This window comes from Cyprinodon tularosa, unplaced genomic scaffold, assembly GCF_016077235.1.
Source record: "Cyprinodon tularosa strain WSP-4 unplaced genomic scaffold, ASM1607723v1 ctg358, whole genome shotgun sequence".
NCBI lineage: Eukaryota > Metazoa > Chordata > Actinopteri > Cyprinodontiformes > Cyprinodontidae > Cyprinodon > Cyprinodon tularosa.
This window is the reverse complement of record NW_024039072.1, coordinates 360,091-379,582: the sequence shown is the minus strand read 5'-3', so window position 1 is coordinate 379,582 and position 19,492 is coordinate 360,091. Positions and strand designations below refer to the sequence as shown.

The 19,492-nt window shown below is 38.8% G+C and overlaps 1 protein-coding gene across 6 annotated transcripts in view; it reads right to left on the bottom strand.

The window, feature by feature from the left end:
* Window positions 1-19,492, bottom strand: part of LOC119790205 (testis-expressed protein 2-like) — a 51,882-nt gene that overhangs the window by 20,272 nt on the left and 12,118 nt on the right. The window contains exon 1 of one of the 6 annotated variants that reach the window (XM_038295643.1): window positions 8,999-9,234. The exons of the other annotated variants lie outside the window; for them this stretch is intronic. The gene's annotated coding sequence lies outside the window, so the exon portion shown is untranslated. Of the gene's footprint in view, window positions 1-8,998; window positions 9,235-19,492 lie in introns of those variants that run through there. 6 annotated transcript variants of the gene reach the window in all.

Sequence of the window (19,492 nt, the reverse complement as noted above, 5' to 3'; positions counted from 1 at the left end):
ATTCATCATATCAGAAAATTAGAATATTGTGAAAAGGTTCAAAATTGATGGCCCCTGGTGCCACACTCTAATCAGCTAATTAACTCAAACCACCTGCAAAAGCCTTTAAATGGTCTTTCAGTCTAGTTCTATAGGCTACACAATCATGGGGAAGACTGCTGACTTGACAGTTGTCCAAAAGACGACCATCGACACCTTGCACAAGGAGGGCAAGACACAAAAGGTCATCGCTAAAGAGGCTGGCTGTTCACAGAGCTCAGTGTCCAAGCACATTAATAGAGAGGCGAAGGGAAGGAAAAGATGTGGTCGAAAAAAGTGTACAAGCAAGAGAGATAACCGCACCCTGGAGAGGACTGTGAAACAAAACCCATTCAAAAATGTGGGGGAGATTCACAAAGAGTGGACTGCAGCTGGAGTGAGTGCTTCAAGAACCACCACACACAGACGTATGAAAGACATGGGTTTCTGCTGTCGCATTCCTTGTGTCAAGCCACTCTTGAACCACAGACAGCGTCAGAAGCGTCTTGCCTGGGCTAAAGAGAAACAGGACTGGACTGCTGGTGAGTGGTCCAAAGTCATGTTCTCTGATGAAAGTAAATTTTGCATTTCCTTTGGAAATCAAGGTCCCAGAGTCTGGAGGAAAAGAAGAGAGGCACTTCATCCACGTTGCTTGAAGTCCAGTGTAAAGTTTCCACAGTCAGTGATGGTTTGGGGTGCCATGTCATCTGCTGGTGTTGGTCCATTGTGTTTTCTGAGGTCCAGGGTCAACGCAGCCACATACCAGGAAGTTTTAGAGCACTTCATGCTTCCTGCAGCTGACCAACTTTTTGGAGATGCAGATTTCATTTTCCAACAGGACTTGGCACCTGCACACAGTGCCAAAGCTACCAGTACCTGGTTGAAGGACCATGGTATCCCTGTTCTTAATTGGCCAGCAAACTCTCCTGACCTTAACCCCATAGAAAATCTATGGGGTATTGTGAAGAAGAAGATGCAATACACCAGACCCAACAATTCAGAAGAGCTAAAAGCCACTATTAGAGCAACCTGGGCTATCATAACACCTGAGCAGTGCCACAGACTGATCGACTCCATGCCACGCCGCATTGCTGCAGTAATACAGGCCAAAGGAGGCCCAACTAAATACTGAGTGCTGTACATGCTCATACTTTTCATGTTCATACTTTTCAGTTGGCCAACATTTCTATAAATCCTTTGTTTTTATTGGTCTTCAGTAATATTCTAATTTTCTGATATGATGAATTTGAGATTTTCATTTGTTGTCATTTGTAATCATCAAAATTAAACAAAATAAACATCTGAAATATATGAGTTTGTATGTAATGTATGAATATAATATACAAGTTTCACTTTTTAAATGGAATTACTGAAATCAATCTACTTTTTCATGATATTCTAATTTTATGACCAGCACCTGTATTTTTACTTTTTTTCTTAATTTATATGAAGTAATTTTCACCTCTAACTCTACTGCTTGCGTTCTTTCATTGAACCTTGGTGTTCTTAAGCTATAGCAGGGATCTAAGCTTAACTCTGTGTGAAACAGACCTGATTTGGGGAAAACATTTCTTGCCTTTATAACAAAGAGTCTGGATTGGATGGGTTAGGGAGGTCTCCCTTTCAGGTTTTCAGCTTCTTCAAAAGCAGCTCAGCTGTAGACTCGCCCTGTTTTCACTGGTTCCCTATGACTCATGTGATAGAATTGTAAAATTTTCCAATTGACCTTTAAATACCTTAGTGGACTTTCACTTCTGTTTCTGTAATGACCTACCTCAGCCTTATATCCCCTATAAGATACTAAAATCATTAGATCTGCAATTTTTGTTACCGTTGTTCTTTTTTTACCGTTTGATCTGTTATTTTTAAGTATGCTTTATTAAAAAAAATAAAACATAAGAAAATTGAAAAAAAAAATTGAAATTTAAAATATAGTATCATTGTAAAAAAATGCAAAAAAGAAAAAAAAAGAAAAAAAGGATCTAATTCTTGTCTAGAATTGTGCATCTTTGATCTTTGGCACAATTGTCAGGTGAACCACAAAAAGTATAACCCTAGAGAACAATGTCTTAATTAATCCATTTAAATTCCTTCATCAATGTTTAAGTACACCGATTTTTACCAAAAATATCAATCAACAAAATGCTGACAACAGCACAAAATGATGGTGCAATGAGGGGGCAAGAAAAACACTCCTATAATTTACATAATTACAGCAAATACATACTCTGTCAGACCTGTAGAGGTGATAACAGCATAGACATTCAAAGGAAAAAGGCAGAGCTGTTGCTCTAGAAGTTTGAGACGGTTAGTATTCAAATATTCCTATTCATTGCAGTACAGCAGTGCCAGGAGAGCATGATTCATCTTTACAGAAAGTGAACTTTCACTTTAAAAAAAAAGAAATCACAAAAATTTACAGAAATTCCTTTCTTCTATCCATTCAAATGTTTTTGTTTAGGTTAAATGTGTGTAGCATTCCCTTTTGTTTCCAATTATTTTATCTTTAATATAATTTCCTTTTTTCCTTTTTATCCTCTTAAATTACATGTGTTGCCTTTACACCACTGCAGGGTACTTTGCCTTTTCTTCTCATGTAAAGCACTTTAAATTGTCATGCAGCATTTCAGATAGACAATGTTCATATGTCTATATTAACAAAATAATGATATCTACGTCTAAATAAATGAAATCCAGAAAAAAACACTGCGCGGTGATGTATATATTGGGACTACGGCAGTGAGAGGTGATTCTCAGAGAATTTCTGCTTTTCATAAAGAGGTGAGATACGCAGCACTTACCTGTTCTGTCTTCCCCTGGTTATTTGGTTTTTGCTGGGCTCAAAGAGGAACACTATTTTACTATATCTGTTTTCTGTCCTTCTGAAATCTTATCGTGGGTAAAGTATTATTTCTCTTAATGTTTCATTCATTGTTTTTGCACGAGTCTGTCCCGCTTACTATATACGCAATGTTCGACCAAAGCTGACTCTTCCCCTCTACAATAAAAATATTTCATTTTGTATTTTCCCCCAAAGCTGATGTTTTACTTTGTAAAAGGCGTCTCTCTTCCTGTCAGACCCATGAAATTGCAGCTCAGTAGGAGCTACGCAAGCCCCCTTGTCTAAAATCGTGTTGGTGTGATCATCCCTATTGACTTTCAATGAGCACTAAATGCCACAATCATGTCCGACACAGTTTTCTGTCGGATCAGACACAAAATCGTTGGATTCAGTGCGTTTTGGCTTTAAGTTGTATTTGTCCCAAAAAAATAAATAAATAAATAAGACAAAAGCCTAAAATTTCTCAACAACAGAAAAACAAAAATGACAATAAAAAACTCTGTTCAAACTTTTGGCTCTATTTTGATGACTGTTAAACATAAAACTTATATCATGCTGACATCTGGCACTCATGTGCTCATATTTTATCTTAGCAGAGGAGGCAGCAGAAGGTCACATTGGCTCACTCATTTACAGATTTCACTTTACCCACAACTCCTCACATGGGTCATGAGTGAGCTTATTACCCAGTCACCACCCACCTCTTTCCCCATTAGTCAGCTTCTGATGCACAGCAGCACAATGAGCCATTGTATTAGGCACTTGGAAGTGGATAGAATGTAAACACAAGAAATAAAAGGTTTGTGATGGACGCTGGACTTGTTTTGGTGTCATCTTCAAAATAAAGCAGAACTCGACAAGACAGAACAGGGCAGCTAAAACTAAGTAAAACTTTCCTGAATGGATAGTATTTTCCCTAAATTTAAGTGAGTTACACATGATTCAAATATTAGATAAACTATCAAATTGTGAAATGCTCAATTAAATAATTAAAATGTTCCATTAAATATAAAAACATGCACAATGATCGATTACACAGTTATTGAATTAAATACGTTTTAAATGAAATAACTAGATCACTATTTCTGTATAAATACATTTTAAGTATTTATATATTTTAGGTGGTTGCCAACTAAAATGCTTGTGAACCTCTGCACGAGATGATTATAACTAGTTTTGCACCGATACCAGTATCGGAGGGGGCCCCGATCCAGCACTAAAATGGTGGTATCGGTAACGACGAGTACCGACAAATAGGGCACCAATACCATTTTGAGAGACAAGTCATTCAACTATTGTCACCCATTCCAGGTGGGTAATAAAAAGTTCTACTGGATTTACTTTGTAGAAGTCTTTTTCCTGCTTTACAAAGGTAGGCAGCAGCTTGACAAAGCTATGATGGCAAATTATTTTACATCCAAGTAGTATGCAGTTCTTCTTATACACACACACACACACACACACACACACACACACACACACACACACACACACACACACACACACACACACACACACACACACACACACACACACACACACACACACACACACACACACACACACACACACACACACACACACACACACACACACACACACACACACACACACCAACTTCAAACAGATGGTATCGTATCGGCCAATACTGCATAGCCAGGTATCGGTTATCGGTATCGGGGCCAAAAAAATGGCATTGGAGCAACACTAATTATAACTAGGTTCAGGTAATAAATCAAGAGTCTTGATTGGAGAAAGAGACGGGAGTATTGGCTAAATGTTGGTCATGTCCAGACACATTATAAATAGCTTGAGTGTGAAAATACCAAGGCAGTGTGTGAATTCTACAACAAACCTGTTGTATGGGTAGGGCTGGGTACCGAACTTCGGGTCTTTTATGGTACCGACCGAAATGCTTCGGTTCTACCGAGTATCGAAACATGCCTAGTCTTTCGGTACCGAGTTTCGGTGATTGGCTGTAACACTTAACGTGATTGCGTCATCCAGGAAAAATACACAGGTGGTCACGCCTACAGCCAGGGTTGATGTGTATCTGTTGTGAACTGGTTGTGAGCGTTGCGGAACTCCTTTAAAATGCCCCCCAGGTCAAAAGTGCGGCTTCACTTTATTAAGACTGATGCTAATAGTGTAGAGTAGACGTAAGCAATTTAAGAGCAGAAAGTTGCTCGGTGTTTGACTGCAAGAAGAGCGGACCGCAACCAGCGCGACCATCCTCCTCTCAGCAGCCCGTGGGCAGAGCAAAGCCAGAGCGGAGTAATGCTGTAATAATGTAATAATGCTGCAATTTCAAACTGGACGCAGCAGGAGAAGCAAAATCACGTCTGCTGCTTCCTTTTTTGCTGCTTGTACCAGCTTCTGACGCGCGGCTGAAGAAGCTTTGCTGCTCCGGCTGCGCGGTGCAAAAGTGGCTCTGATGCGCGTTGGGCGGAGCTACTCTATCCTTTATTTGCCTTGCAGCTATATTTGCTGTGATCAGTGGGAATAAAGTAGTTTTATTATGTTTGTAAGTGGGAAAATCCACCTGAAAACTTAATCAGTGCAGTCAGTTCATCCTGCCTTCCAATATTCTTTCTGTCGGAGCCGCTCAGACCCCCCCATACCAGCGGTGCGCTGTCAATAGGATCCCATTCAACGGGCTTGTTTGTCAGACATGGTAATTTTTCTAAAGTAAAACTGCTAAGTAAAAAGGTCCTCACAATGTTACAGTGAATATTAGACACTGATTTTTTTTTTTTATGTAAGAGGAAAAATGTAAATGGAAAAATCAGAGCTTAAAATAAAACTCAAGATTTGTACTTTTTTATGTTGAGTAATTTTCTTTTTCTTCGAATTGATATTATAAAACTGGTATCGAAAAAAGTATCGTTCAGGAACCGGTATCGAAGTGAAGGTATCGGTATTGGTACCGGTACCGAAAATTTTTGAACAATACCCAGCCCTATGTATGGGCTATTCAATTCTCATAGCCAATCATTTGTAGTTTGACAATGCGATTAATTAAAATCTAGGGAATCCAGTGAATGATAGGACAAGAAGGAACATATCATACAAGGAAAAACTAGGAGAAAAATCAGAAAATGTAAAAGTGTACATAAACCCCTTCTTGATACCCAAATAATTTGTCTTTCTTCTAACATAATGTTTAAAAACTGTTGACTTCACAAAAAAACCCTCTGCTCACAATGACATAACTCTTTGTCCCAATCTGAGATCACTTCCTGCATGACTGCACCACTTAATAGTCACATTTTTTAGATCGTTTGGATCTGGGACAAAAGGGAAATCAAGAAATGGGCCATCATGTCTTACCATGTGCCACTGCACCACCCCCTCACCCCTCTTACAACACAGTAGCATTTGCTCTTGAGACATGAAATTATTACAAGTATTTAGGAAACTGGTTCTGTTTTTTTATACACACTTTAACAAGATGGCAACACCGACTACATAATCATTTCCAACCACAACCGTGGAGAAATGAGACCACCCCTGTCCCAAATACTTAAGGTATCTACAGACTAACATATTGGTCAAGTTTGAGCATATTTAAAGCATTAAGATAGGGCAAGCCACTTAATTTCTAAATCTAGGGACATCCCTTTCAGGCATGTCGAAAATTGGTCCTTGAGGGCCGCTGCAGGTTTTAGTGGTTTCCCTGCTTCAGCACAGCTAATTCTGATGATTGTAGTTCAGCAAAAAGCCTGTTAATCATCTAGCAATGAAAATCAGCTGTTCTGGAGCAGGGAGATCTCTAAAACTTGCAGTACAGTAGCCCTCGAGGACTGGCTTTGGACATGCCGGGTAGTAATGCATTTAAAGTATCTTTGGCGCCACACAAAAGGAAAGAGAGAGTTGGAGCTAGTGTGCAAATATATGCATAGGAGTAGAATTTTTACTTGCAACAATCTCCATGCACACTACACTAGTACAAACATTAAAATGTAAATGTGTAACCTCCTTGCCCCACCACTAGAAGGCGGTATGTTTTTTTTTTAAACTTAAACACAAGCATACAAACAATCCCTGTTTAAAGAGGCGCCAGCATACAGTCATACCATCCATACCATGGATGTACCAGTACTTACCTCACGGAAGAGGATTTAGTTTTCTTTACATGGTAATGTAGAGAGAGATCTTTTTAAATAATACATTCTTCATCCTATTTTTAAATCCTGCAGTTTTGTTTTTTTTAAGAAAGTGCACACTTTTAAAATGGTGCAACTTTTCAGTTTTCATTATAAACATTATATGTACAAGGCTGAGCCTAATGTTGTTTTGTGACTAGTGTTGTGAAGATATTGGTGTTGTTGAAACAGTCTTTAGTATGATATTATCCAAGCTCTTCAAGATACCCTTTTAGATGGAAAAAATAAGCAATTTTTTATCTTATTGAGTAAGCTCATATTTTATATAATTATAGTGCGGAGACAGTAGCACTAAGACTATTCCTGCAGAGGCTATCCTAAATAATCATGGCCTGAGAATGAAAACAGCTGCAGGAAGTTTACACTACAATTAACATTGCAATTACACACAGAGATGAATAGTGGGCACCTCCTATAATCAAACAAATCATCAGAGATATTTTGCCCTTTAAAAGAGGCAGGGTCACATTATATACCTATACAAAGAAAAATCCCAAAACTATTCTGTTATGGTAAAAAAAGCTTACATACACCAAGTGTCTGTCCTAATAGTGTTTTGTCATACCAGAAAACTAGATGGTCACAAGTGAGACAGCTACTTAAGAGAGCCCATCTGTCTTAGTAAAGCACTAGAATTACTGTTTATTAAATAGACTGATCTACAGCACCTCTAAGGTCTAATGAATCCTCCCAAAGTCTCCTATCAGAACATCAAGAATAAAGCAAACCCCTGTTCCTACTAAACAAAGACTCAGCATCAAGGGATGAAATCTTTAAATTATAAAGTAAAAACAAAATGTCATGAGCTAAAAGAGTTTCATTAGGATAAATGCAAATTAAATGATAGTAACAGTAAATGCATTGTTGATGAGCCCTGAATTTCTTTAGTCTTCTAGGTTTTAGCAGCCTAGCAGGTTTAGCAACCTGCTGCCCTCTCACCCCCACTCTGATAATTACAATAGAGTAATCCATCGTTGTTGTTTGGATTTATACTGTGTAGAGAATAAACATAGCTTTGCCATCAATAGTATAATAGGATGTTTGCTTACACATCTATCAACTCGTATTCTGGCACTTTTCCAAACTTATCCTTCAAGAAACTAACTTTTTTTTTTCTTTTGCATCTTTTTCACATTTGATTTTGGGACTTTTCATTATGTTCACACCTTCAGTGGGAGGTACCAACTGGCTTAGCCTATTACTTCCTTGTTGATCTCCTTGTCAACATGTCCCGTACCTTACCTCCAGTCAGGTGATGTAATTGTAAATAAACATGAGGGACTTTATTTCTTAACAAACTGAACAGAAATAAAGTTATAAACATAAAATAAATAATATCCCAACAAGACGCTAATCTTTAAGAAATACTTTGCATGCAACCAGAGTGCTCTACTTGTGTATAAACTTCAAAAATGCCCGAAATGAATGGCACCTATATTTCTTTATGACAGCTAAACTGAAAAAGCCATATGGGTACTCGATACATCATACATTTAAGGGAAACATAAAATAATTATCCAGCCAAATCTCTAACCTACATAGTTCAACAGAAGTGCAACATATTGACTCAAAACGGTTTCAAAATAATTCTGTGCAATATTGCAATTGTAAGGTACTGCACAAATGCAATTTTTGGTTTGATGTTGCATTTCGGGGGTATGTATTGAATCGTTCCTTGCCTTAATAACGTACCTATCATTGGTAATTATTCCCACACTGGGTAAAAGTTTATAAGGGAAAGGGTTGGAAATAGTAACATGTTGTAAATTGAGCTGTACATAAATATGGTATAATAAGCCGTCAGTAACAGGACTTTCTATTTCAACAGGTTTAGGGGAACTGGTGCAACAGAAGAAAACCTGCGGCACCTCTGGAAGAACATACATCCCTCTCTGTCAGAGCGTAAAAAGCCACAAGATAAAATAGCATAAAGCACATGCAAAAAGGGATAAAGGCAGTAAACAACTCTTACCCATTACAGCCAATAATCCTGAAAGTTTTGTGTGTGAAGACAAGCTTCAACTAGGAACTGAACACGCCGACCAGGTTACCACTGTACAAAAATCAGTTGCCTTACTGTAAGGACATTTCTAATGATTTCTCTTTGGAAATACAACATTTCAGCTCCCTAAGAGACTCTCAAATGCCCAGCACTGCTGTTTCAGCGGACATCACGTACATTAGGAGGACCCTTGCTAAGAGACGAAAGGTAAACTGCACAAGAAAAACACCCAGCAGAGACACTTAGAGGTTGCCAAGAGAGAAAGATTAGAGGAAGTCCTTACTTAAATCCTGTCGTTTACCTACACAGGTAATGGTTTTTCCTAGGTTTTGTTGCTAAAAGCTAAAAAGTGCAGAAAGTGCTACAAATGTCTCATATCTAGGTGATCATATAATGTAATTCAAGTATTAGATAATGTAGCTAAAGATATCTTCCACTTTTGTAACTAATATTTAAAAGTTAAAGGCTTAGAACTAACAACATGCATTCTTAAAAAAAAAAACTGTTTAGGAATGTGGTTGAACACTCCCTCTTTTTCTTCCTCTCTTCAATAGGTACGGTCCAACAGGTCAAACCTCTGGAAAAACTTGAATCTCACTCCGTAAAGAGAAGCAATCAGCTGTCTCCATCACACTAAGTATAGTATGTGGGTAGATAGCTACCATTGAATTAAATTGAAACATAGTGTGGAGCCTTATTACAAAACATATCGATTCCAAAAGCTGTTGTCTTTTAGCGTTTGACAATGCCTGCATTCAAAAGTCGTAAGGTATTACTAAATTACATTATGAAATGCAAGATGATTCAATTTAAATGACATCAGTGCAGCAGTCTTTCTCACCACCATACTCCCTTTGTTCATCTGGCATTTTAATCAACCAGTAAAATGAGTTGACAAATTCCTTCCTGAATTCATGCTGTGGAGACAAACAAAAAGCAGCAGCCCAACATTGAGGAACGTGTTCTTAAGAATGCTGAATAACAAGTGAGACAAGGACTACAATGTTTTGAGTTGAGATCATCAGCAATGATCAACTGACTGCAAGGCATCAAGCCTCTGCTAGAAAAGCTCAACTTTATTGGCCAAGTTTTTGTGCATAAACAAGGAATCGGACTTTTCATTGTAAATGGTCCAAAAAAAAAAAATAATATTAAAGTTTGTAGAGATAAAAATGGGCAAGTGCGTGTGCACAACCTAACTGTTCTTTTCACAAAAAAAGAGGGAAGGTAGGGAAAAAGGCCTATTTGTTTCCAACAGAGTCTCTGTTTTTACTCATTATTGCCATTAGCTTTCTGTGGCACCAACTTGAAGGTAAAAGTTTGAACCGCCTCCTACCAGGATGTACAGGTTGTTAGAAATATGACTTGTACTTGTTTATGGTCCTAGACTTGTACACGTTGTAGATTAATGATTAGACCAAATTACCATCGATTATCCTTAAATAAGTTTAATTACCATTTAATAGCAGTATAAATAAAACCAGCAGACACCAAGGGTTTTTACATTTGTTGTTACGTGACAGCAGTGTTAGATCAGCTTGTACCAGATAAGAAACACACATCAAATTTCAGGCCAACCACTTATGGTGAAATTTAATTGCAGCAAACAAGATGTAACTTTTTTTTCTCTTTTTTTTTTTTATAAAATACTTTTATTTACAACTTTAGATAACAGGAAGAACTGATCTGAAAATAACAAAGTTTGATTAGTTTAACTTATAAAAACTATTATCATCATCAGTTGCTAGGAAAGTTAAGGACATGATTGATTAGCAATGAATATACAATATCAGATTGTTGACATGCTGTACACTGAATGCATTTACCCTTTGGATCTCTAATTAGTATTGTTAGAAATAGCGAGCAATTTGTATTTTTAAAAGTATCACAAAATCTTATAATATTTGCTGTACTGAACACTGATTTAGAGGTTAACCAACCTATCTGTGATTGTAAATCACTAGGTCCAGGGATGGGGGCAAAAGATCCCCATTCACCATGATGCAGAATTTATATAAAATGACTAATAACCCAAAATAATAACCCAATAGCCCAAAACTAACCATCTTCTTTGAAAGCAAAGATCTGGAATCTTTCTGTGTTTTACTGGAAGCCCAGGAAGACCAAGCTTTGGATGAACTTTGCAGGATGCACCGTTTGCAAAATAAGGATAAAGCACTTTGGCAGCACCACAAATGCACTGACTCACATTTCAAGGAGTTAAAGGACGAGGAGAAGATTCAGCCGCTTGCAGCGGACCAACAAACATTAAAGTGATTCACCAGACTCTTCCAACTACCAGTGGGCAAAAAAAGAGGCAGGTCTATTAGCTTCATCAACACAGCCGTACGGCCTTTAGAGATGATGGGCTCATCTACATGTACCTGTAGGCTTTGCATTCAGAAAGCTGTGCCACAGTTCTGAAGGCTTTTGTCCTTCAGTGTGTGCACACGCTCTTTTCTCTGCTCCCTGCTTGCTTACACTTTCTGGTCCTTTTATCTTCTTTTTATCTCTTAACCAAAACTACAGAAAGTTGGATTTAGTTATTTGATTTATTTTCTTTTATTTCTTTTTAAATATTTTTATTTTTATCTATTTATTAATTTTTTTCTTCCCCGAAGTGGATATGGAGAAGAACCACCCGATTCAAAGGATGCCTACCTTCAGCACAGACGACTTTGACAAGCTTCTACAGAAAATAGCTGTCATGGAGCTGAAAATCCACCAACTTGAAGTAAACTATGATGTAAACGCCGCGTATGGTAATGAAACAACGCTGCCTGTGATTCCGAATGGGGACCACCAGCCCAGAAACTCAGCAAACAAACAGTTCCCAGAGGAAAAGGAAAATCCCTGGACCACTCTGGGTGCTAGACCAAAGGATCAACGAACCCACCTAGACACAGAAAACTGGCCGAGACCACAGAGAGATATCCCAAGAAAAGTGAAACAAAAACGGGATGTTCTCACAACAAATGATAGGAGTAAACCTGCTGGAAATATTGGAATTCCGTTACAAAACAGATTTGCTCCACTTCAAGATGAGACCCAGAAGGATCACAAAGACAATCAAAGGTATGTCAACAATCTTCACTCTAAGCTACCAGAGAAAAAAGAAGCCACAGGGCCAAGGACCCTGATATTATGCAGTGGATCTATACGTGGGATTAAACATTTCTGTAACAAGAAAAACACAGAGGTGTTGATTTATACCCCTTTGAACTATGGCCTGGTGTCTAATGTATCAGACATCCTTCCAGAGATCATGAAAAAACGCCCGACCTTGGAGAAACTCATCATACAAGCTGAAGCCTTGGGCGACGCAGCCCTGAGAAAATCAGAAATACTGAAAGAGGATTACATTCGTCTGCTGAATTTAGTTGATGGTCTTAATGTCAAGGTGTTTCTCAGCGGCCCTCACGTGCCCATTAATTGTGGAGATGAAATGTTTTCCAGAGTTCTGATGTTAAACAAATGGCTGGATGCAACATGCAAACAAACAACTGTAACGTTCATAGACAATTTTAACATCTTTTGGGAGAGGAGACATTTGTTCAACAGAGATGGTTTCTCTTTAAATAGGTCAGGAGCGAAACGGCTGATATCAAACATTTTCTATTCTGTGAACCATGCACCATTAGCTTTGTTCCAAAACAAAGTACAACCAGTGCCTAAACAAACGATAAGCCCAGTAAAGCCCGAACAAGCCAAGATAAAGATGGCCAAAAAGATGACACAGAAAGAGCCTACATCAGAACTACAGGAGGATTCATCCCAGATCTCAGCAGGACAAAAAGAGGACTCCCCTTTAAATTACCAAAAACCTCCATCCCCACAGACACCAGTCCAGACTGCACCCAATTCCCCCTCTCCCCCACAAAGCCCAGATGTTCCTTTTCTGGAATTTTCTCATAACATGAACAAAGTTTTCAAGATTGGCCTACAGTTGACATCCTCTCCACATAGCCATTCCGAAAGCCGCAGCTATGTGAAAAAACCAGCATCTTCTAAAAGCAGCAGAGCCCCAGATCCTCCTCTACATATCACGGAACGTCAGGACCTTCAGATAACTTCTCCGTGATACACACCGGGCCCCGGCAACAAGCTTATCAGACATAACAGTTTCCAGCATCAGCTTGGGCCTTACACTGGAGCTTATGGAATATCTGTGATGATACGTGGCAGAAATAAGAAAAACAAAATGGGAACAAACAGGAACAGACACTTAAGAGTCATAAACTGTCAGATGCAGCCTGCTACAGAGACAACATCAACCACTAATTCATATAAACTGGCTTTATTAAACATTAGATCTCTGTCAGGAAAATCCCTTTTAATTAATGACTTTATTATTGACAATAATGTTGATGTTATGTTTTTAACAGAAACGTGGTTACATGGACTTAATGAAGCACATATTCTGTTGGAGTCGTCTCCTCCAAACTACAATTTTCTTTGCGAGAGCAGACAGCAAAGGAAAGGTGGAGGAGTGGCAACATTGTTTAATGACTCACTGAAGTGTAAAAAGGTGTTTTTGGGAAAATTTGACTCTTTTGAACATTTGGCTCTGCAGGTAAAGAGCCCGGTACGAACTATGTTTCTAAATGTTTACAGGCCTCCTAAGTCCACGTCAAACTTTTTTAATGATTTTAGTGACCTCCTGTCTGTGATATGCGTTGATTATGACTGTTTAATTATTGTGGGAGACTTTAATTTTCACGTTGACAACCCTGAAGACAGAAGTGCAAAAGAACTGTGTGACACACTTAGAAACTTTGGTTTAACTCAACATGTTAAACAACCAACACACAAACAGGGACATATTTTAGACTTGATCATCACTAAAGGTCTGAAGATTTCTAAAGTCAGCGTTACTGATGTTGCCCTATCCGATCACTTTTCTGTTACCTTTGAGGGCATCATTTCCAGTGACTCATTTAGCCAAAGAGACATCATAAGAAAACGCACCTTTAAGGAAAATGCCACAGAAACTTTTATTCAAGCTTACTCTGCTACTTCAACCTTGGGGTGCAACTCAGTAGAAGAGCTAGTAGATAACTTTCAGTCTAAAGTCTCAGACATCATTAGCTGCATTGCTCCAATTAAAGTGAAAGTCTTTTCCGGTAAGAAAAAATCTCCTTGGAGAAGTGCTCCAGCAGTTAGAAGTGAAAAAAGGGAGTGTCGTAAAGCTGAACGCAGGTGGAGAAAGACGAAACTCCAGGTTCACTATGACATCTATAAAGAGAGACTTTACAGATATAGCTTACAACTGAAAAATGCAAGAGAATCTTTCTTCTCTGAAATCATTAACAAGAACATTAATAATACTCGCGCTTTATTTGCCACAGTCGACAAGCTAACAAATCCTCCTGTGTCCGTGGCTCCTGAACTCCACTCCACCCGGGCCTGCAATGAATTTGCTAATTTCTTTACTGAGAAAATCCTAAAGATCAGAGGATCAGTTTATACATCCATATCAAGTTCAGTACCAAAGTTGTCTCCAACTGGAATTGATCTTGGCCAAATGTCCCAATTCAGCCAAATAAACTATAAAAGCTTAGAGGAAATCATTCAGCAGCTAAGTTCCTCCTCCTGCTGCCTTGATGTTCTACCCACAGCTTTCTTTAAGAAAGTTTTACCTGTCATAGCATCTGATTTGACACAGATAATAAACACGTCCCTTCTGTCAGGTGTTTTCCCGCAGTCCCTAAAAACAGCAAATATCAAACCACTGCTGAAAAAGAACAGTTTAGACAAACTACTACTCCAGAACTACAGGCCCATATCAAACCTCCCCTTTATCAGTAAGATTATTGAAAAAGCAGTGTTTCAACAGTTAAACACTTTCTTAGATATGACCAGCCGCTTTGACGTGTTCCAGTCAGGTTTCCGTGCTCACCACAGTACAGAGACTGCCCTTATCAAGGTGTTTAATGACATCCGTATAAATACAGACTGCGGAAGAACCACAGTGCTGGTACTATTGGACCTCAGTGCAGCATTCGATACTGTCGATCACTCCATCCTGTTAGAGCGCCTGGAAAACTGGGTCGGCCTCTCTGGTACAGCTCTCAACTGGTTTAAATCATACCTAAAGGACAGGGACTTTTTTGTGTCAGTAGGCAACTTTACATCAGAGATGACAAAAATCACATGTGGGGTTCCCCAAGGGTCCATTCTGGGTCCCCTCCTATTCAATATCTACATGCTCCCTCTTGCTCAGTTAATAAAAAACAACAACATCAGCTACCATAACTATGCAGACGACACACAGCTTTACATCACCATGTCACCAGGTGACTATGAACCAATTCAAGCACTGAGGAAATGCTTAGAAGAAATCAATGCCTGGATGTGCCATAATTTTCTTCAACTGAATAAAAACAAAACTGAAGTAATAATCTTTGGACCAATAGAGGAGAGATCTAAAGTTAGCACACAGCTTCAGTCGCTTCAGCTAGTAACCACTGATCAGGCCCGAAGTCTAGGTGTAGTGCTGGATTCAGACTTGAACCTCCAAAAGCATTTAAAGACAATTACAAGGTCGGCTTTCTATCACCTGAAGAACATTTCCAGGATTAAAGGACTAATGTCTCAGCATGATCTGGAAAAACTAATCCATGCGTTTATTTTTAGTCGAATTGATTACTGCAACGGTGTTTTCACAGGTCTGCCTAAAAAGTGGATCAGACAGCTGCAGCTGATCCAGAACGCTGCTGCCCGTGTCCTCACTAAGACTAAGAAAGTAGAGCACATCACCCCAGTTCTAAAGTCCTTACACTGGCTCCCTGTATCTCAGAGAATAGACTTTAAAATACTTCTGTTAGTCTATAAATCTCTGAATGGCTTAGCACCTAAATACATCACAGACTTGCTATCAGTGTATCAACCCTCCAGACCACTCAGGTCTTCTGGCTCCAGCCTGCTCTGCATACCTAGAACCAGAACTAAACATGGAGAAGCAGCATTTAGTTCCTATGCTCCACTTATCTGGAACAAACTTCCAGAAAACTGTAAAAGTGCGGAAAGCCTGAGTTCCTTTAAATCAAGACTAAAAACACATTTGTTTAGGATTGCCTTCGACTGTTCCAGTTAAACAATTCAACAAAAACATGTTTTCTTTAATCCAACTGTTTTTAATATTCTTTTTTGTTTCTGCATTTTTTATTTTATTTTATTTGTTTTTTATTTTTTCCTACTTGCTTTGATTCAATGTTTTATCTTCCTGTATTTTAATCATGTAAAGCACTTTGCATTGTCTTTGTACTGAATTGTGCTATACAAATAAATTTGCCTTGCCTTGCCTTACCAAGAGATGGAAAGAAAAGTCACCGGTGCCTTTATCAAAATGACCACAGAGGTGCTAACATGATGCATGGGCATCAAGAAAAACCACGTCTTTAATTACATTCACAGCTCAGTGTATAACTGAGACATAGCTGCTTGAATCCAGTGTTTTGCAACTATTGAGGTGTAAGAAAGCCACAAGGTTGTAGATGTCAAAGCCATGTTTCACTCAGTCACTGAAGAATGGGAGCCAACTATCATGGATGTGATTGTTAATGGTAACAGCGTGCTATATGAATTGATGACTTGGCACTTCAAAAATAAAAGTTCAATCTAATCATGGCCCCAACGTCCCAATTGATTTGTGAGGCAGTGACTTTCTACCCCTAAGGTTAATTGATGAAATATCATTCTTGGCTTTTATTCATGTATTCAATGAAACTTAGAAGTGCTAAAAACTACAAATATAGTTTGTTCATGGCTAAGTTTCATAAAATTAGGGTTAGGGAGATGGCTCTGACATATTAATAAGGATAAACTTTTAATATTTTCTATTCTTTGCTTTGCTGCTTTCAAAACTACCCCCCGTAATAAAGAAGCATATTGCCCCTTTAAAGTTTCCTAAACCAAAACTAAAAAAATAAAATAAAAATACAACAAACACCTGAAATATACCTAAAAGAACACTTAAAATAAAAAACCGGCTAGGAATAGCCTACTGTCTGCATCGGTACATTTTTCTTCCACTAAACTGTGAGAGAAAACACAACAAACAACACATTAAACTACTAAGAAAACAAATCAATAAAGTATTCTAAATAGATCAAAATCAAGAAAAACCTTTGCCCAAACAGCAAGCAAGATATCCAGGTTTCTCAACAACCGCCTGCAACACCTCAGCAGTTGTGGATTACAACACAATGGCTTGTGTGGAGCATGTGACAAAGGATTCACCAAGAGTAGGAAGTACAAAACACTTCATTTAAAAAAAAAGAGAGAGGAGAAGAGGGAATTAAAAAGATAATGTTTTTATTAAACAATCATTACACATACTAAACACATTTAGACTATTATTCTTTTAAAAATTCCCAACAAGAACAAAATACATCAACCCATTTACTACAGACCTTGTCAGAGCAGCAACCCAGATTTATTGGTGTTAATAATCAACTCTTTGCTGATGTGCTTACACATCAACAAGCCCTAATTTTTTTTGCATGAATGACTTAGCCTGCAGAGAAAACAAAATGACGTTGTTCTGAGAGCTGCCTCTCTGCTGCAGTCACAGAGACTCAAGGCAGGCTTCTCCTACTGACATGCTTGATAGCTTCATGCCATCTGGAAAATAGAAACTGTTAACTGTCAACAAAAAGACAAACACCTAAAACCTGTTTGGAAGCTAAACTAATCACCTGTAACAGAATCATTTTGTAGGTTCATGTATGACAATTGACATGCCTGAATCCAGACAAACCTCTAAAGCAGCCACAACTTCCCAAGAATATAAATTAAAATGAAATGCAAATGAAAAAGTATAAAAGCCTGAATCAAACAGCACACTGGATGAATGGCTCAAATTCATAGAATAAAACTCAGACACTAAAGTAGAACTTTTAACCTTTGTTTCTTTTGTTCTAAACATATCTAAGTTTTATTTCAAAGTATTAAAAATCTTTGAAATATTTCTCAAATTTTTTGTTCCATCAAAAAACATCCTTCTTTTCATTTAGATTCTTATATGATAGATGGAGAGTTCCAGCCACAAATGCAAAACTTTGTGTTGAGGTAAACTAGCTCTGCCAATTACCATGAAAACCACATTCCTGTTCCAAAAAATGGTGCTGGCACTTTTCCTATAAAGGGATAGGGTAACTCATAACACTTAGTAGATGGAAAGAGAAAGGACACAAGAACTCTGGTAGACAATGGCCGTTTCTCATATGTGTGCTTGTGCGTTCTCATCTGCTCGTGAAACACCATCAGCCTCAGCACGAACACTGTTCCAATTCACAAGAACATAGGACCGAGAACGGAGTCCCCGGATGTTGTTCTCACCCCTCCCTCTTTACCGAGCATGCATCAGAGCAGACTTTTCCATTCTCAAGATTGACGGCTGTCCCAGCATTCAGTGGAGCACTCACAGAGCTCAAAGTATTAAGTTAAAAGTTCTCTTTTCTTTTGCCGTTGTTCTATAAAAGTACTTCCTGCAGAGGATGAGGAGAGCCCACCTGCCTCCACCCATCCTCATGACCTTCTAAAGAAGCAACATAAGCCCCATTTACACTACCCTTGAAAAACCGATCCATGCCGAGACCGGTCCGAGCTCGGATCAGTTAACCAGGCCGAGCTCGGTTCTGTCGACCATTTACACATCACGCTATCTCGGTTGCTCGTCTCCTCCTTCCTAGTGACGATCTGCGGTATTACTGCCAGTATTAAAGGAGGAAAGCAAGCAGTTGGTGGGGGTAATGCACCAAATGTTGTTTGCCAACTGCCATAAAACACAAGAAGAAGAAGATGAAGAAGGAGGGAATCAAGCAAATCAAAATGGCGGCGCCCGTCACATTCAGAAAGTTATGCTTGATTATTATTACTGTACCTTGGTGTTATTATTTAAAATGCCATTATTTAAAATGTTGCGTGGAGAAGATTTTGATTGTTGTTTATAGCTGAAAAAGAAGTTGTTGTTCTTCTTCTGTTTCTGGAGGGGCATTACCGCCAACTACTGGAATGGAGTGTGAATCGTGATGTGCAGCCAGACGGTGATGACGCGTTCTGCTCATGTGCTCTTGTTATCAGAGAACCGAGCCAGGGAAAAACCGAGCCGAACCCACCTCTGGAACTGGTCTGCAGATATCTCTGTTCGGTTGTGTCTAGCTTGGTTCAGTTCAGTTTGCTTTCCATTTACACACCATAAGTTATCTGAGTTACTGAGCTCGGACCGGTCTCAGCACGGTTTTTCAAGGGTAGTGAAAATGGGGTAATAGAGAGCGTTCTGACCAGCTGTCTCACTGTGTGGTGTGGAGGCTGCAGTGCCTCAGACTGGAAGAAGGTGAGAAGAGTGGTGAGAACAGCAGAGAGCATCATTGGGGCTTCACTCCCCTCCATAAAAGACATTTCATTCCAGCGCTGTGTGTCCCAAGCCCGAATCATCAGCGACCCCTCACAACCCCACCA